The following is a 3,232-nucleotide window of genomic DNA, read 5'->3' as shown; positions in this document are numbered from 1 at the left end:
GCCTGGGAAACCCACTGGCAGTGATATTAAGTCACAAATAGAGGGGCCAAGGCCACAGGGCCGTGCAGCAAGTCCAGGGAACGAGATGGGAGGAGCACTGAAAGCCGCTGCTGAGTCGTTCAGGGGACGAGTGCAGGCAGGACGGGCCCTTCCCTATCCTCTGCTCAGGCGGCAGTTTGCAGGGGGTGGGGGGTGGGTCCTCAGAATTTCGTGTCTGAAAAGGAGTACCTGAGGAAGGCCACCCTGACCCCCATCATTCCCAGCCAGGGAGTCCCTCTCAGGAGTCCCGGCTGTGCCCCCAAAGTGGGGATACGGCTCAGGAGAAGGCAGGGAGGGGCAGCTCACTATTAGAGTGGTCCTCACGCGGGGGCTTAGAAGCCCCTAACAGACGCCAGCACCGGTGATGCTGACAGGTCCTGGGTACACGCTGGGCGATCACCTCAGTCAGATCCCTTGCTGTGCTCACAGTGTCCGTGTCCAAACTTCCAAAGTTGGAATCCTAACCTAGCCCAGCTGGATGTGATGGTCTCAGGAGGTGATGAGGTCACGAGGGTGGAGCCCTCAGGAATGGGATTGGTGCCTTTGGGAAAGAGACGCGGGGGGGGGCTCCCGCATCCCTTCTACCAGGGAGGGCCCAGCAGCAGACAGTGGTCTGTGAGCCACGAAGCGGCCGTGCTGGCACCTGGACCAGGCGGGTTCCCGGAGGTCCACTTCCAGCCTCAGGACCTGCCCTTTGGAAGCCACCCCGCCTGGTGTTCTAACAGTCCCCCTCCCAGACAGGGGCAGTCCTGCACCCAGGAGCCGGGCAGGTGGGACGACCCCCGACCTGAGCTGCCCGCGTGCCCTGGCTGGGTCTCTGCCGAGCAGCCTACTTTCACCCTGTGGTCTGGGTCACAGTGAGAATTCACATTCCCTCCATAAATTAACTGAAACTTCAATCACAGCCGGACACAGCCGCGTGGTGAGAGGCAGGTGTGCTGGGAGGCAAAACCCGGGCCTCCGTCCCCTTTTTCTGGAGCCTGAATGTCTTTGGGGAGGGGAGGGTGCGATCAGTCAACCCCAGCCCCACCGAACGAGAACGTCTCGGGAAAGAAGTTCTGGGGCGGGACATAAGGGGCGGGGTCTATTCCTGGGTGGAGCCTAAGGGGCGGGGCCTATTCACGGGCGGGGCCTGGGTGGGGGGCGGAGCCTAGAGCAGAGGAGGGGCGAAGTGGGCGGCTCCGACGGCCTGGCCTGGCGCCTCCACACTGAGGCTCCGACCTTGCTCACCCTCGAGGGCTGGCCTGTCCAGCCTGTCCCTGCCACATGTGGGACACCAGGCCAGGCCCAGCAAGCTGAGCAGTGCCGAGCACAGTGACTCCGGCCTCCCAGCGTGCGAGGCGCAGTGTGCAAGGCGGGGCTGGGGGTGTCCTTGAGACAGGACACAGCGTGACCACTCGGGCAGTCCACCCCCCTGTTCTCCAGAGAGCACCCTCCTGGTTACAGGGTCACAGCTGCATCCGCCTCCTTGCTGCCGGGTCTCCCTGCTCCCTTCTGGCCCTCACACCCTCCACGCTGGCACCCTGGCACCCTCTCTGTTGGAAGCCCTCCTGCTTCCTCCTTAGCCACGCCCCCCTCGAGTGTCCCTCGGAGTCCTGTCGTCACCCCCTCATCATGTTCAGAGTCCCCATGCTGGCCTACACCTGCCATTGCTGTCCCAACGCCCCCCGTGCCACCCTGGCCCTGGTCAATCTCCCCTTGGACCCCCCAGAGCAGCTCCCTGTCCTGACCCTCATCCAGCGTCCAGCCGGCAGCACATGGCGGGGCCCACGTGCACGGCGCTTCCCGCTCTTCTGAGGCACACCCTTCCCCACCTTCAGAGCAGCCCCTTCTCAGCCCTGCCCTCTTATCTGGCCCACTTCCCAGCCTCTCTCCTCTCCATTCGTCCATGGGGGACCCCAGAGTGCAGCCCTGTGAGGCTTTGGGTGCACATTTCAGAGTCCAGTGCCAGGCACAGGGCAGGTTTTATCTGCGCATACTGATAAACAAGTCAGCTCCATGGGCTTGTGTTCACCCTCAGGACGCAGCCTCGGAGCCAGTCAAGAGGCTCTAGCCAGCCCCCTACGTGGACAGCAGCCCATCCCCGCTCTGTGGTCTGACACCCAGCTCCCCACCACCTGCTGAGCCCCAGCGTTGCCTCCAGGGGGCAGTGGTCTCTGGACCTGGTGGGAGGGCTTGGTCTCTGGCACCTGATTCCCCAAGGGGACCAGCCCTGAAAGGTGACTCTGGGGCCCTCTGAGGCAGGGGTGAGGATGCAGCAGGCCAATGAGCCTGCCCTCCTCCAGTGAGTGTGCCACCAGCCTGAGCCCCGGGTCTCATCTGTCCCTGGGTCTCTGTGAGGGGAGGTGCCCATGGCCAGCAGCACACGTCCTCCTGGAGTCAGAGCTGGGCCTTCGTGGCTGAGGTCAGAGGGCAGCACCAGCTGAGGAGGGTGGCTGGACCAGCTGTGCCGGGATGCTTTTCACTGCACACGGAGTGCGCTGGGACGGGGAGGCAGAGGGTCTGGCCCTCCCGGGTCACTTGCAGCTCAAGGTTGTCTTCCAAGGCGGTGCCCCTCTTCAGGAGTCCCAAGGGACCGGTGGTCAGGATTGAATCTGGTGGGGCAGACATTGTACTCTGCAGTTTCCGGGATTGGGGGCATGGAGGGCCAGGGCCCCACCTCCTCCTGTCCACCAGCTGCCGCTCTGGCCAGCAGAGAGCCCCAAGAGGAAATGGGGGCAGGGGCTGTGGCTGTGCTCTTGGCCGGCTGAGAAGCTCTGTGCTTGAGCCACAGAATGGATGGCTGCGCTTGATCTCCCTGGCACTGGAGCTGTGGTCAAGAGCACTGATGCTGCCAGCAGCCTTGGCCACCTAAACGGCTCCTCTGGTGGGCCATCTGAAGCGCCCCTGTGCCTGGCCCCAGAACAGCATGCCCGGTGCTAGCGGTGGGGGAATGGGGAGGCCTGTGCCTCCTGGCAGGAGAGGACCCTAGGGCCAGGCCGTGCTGGGAGGCCGTGGGTGGGGCACCTGCACGGGCAGAGGGGGGTTCCCACCAGCCGCGCTGACCGCCGTGCGGGTCCAGGGCCCTGCTGCACTGTGTCACAGCCAGGATGTCGATCTCCCTCAGGTTGGGGCTGGTGGCCTGGCAGGAAGGTGGGTTTGGCCTGGGGCTGTGCCCTGCCCGAGGCCTGTCTGCGCTCATTCTGCCCGAACA

The sequence above is a fragment of the Bison bison genome, unplaced genomic scaffold, assembly GCF_000754665.1.
Source record: "Bison bison bison isolate TAMUID 2011002044 unplaced genomic scaffold, Bison_UMD1.0 scf7180017858459, whole genome shotgun sequence".
Taxonomy (NCBI): Eukaryota; Metazoa; Chordata; class Mammalia; order Artiodactyla; family Bovidae; genus Bison; species Bison bison.
Note: the sequence above shows the minus strand (reverse complement) of the source record.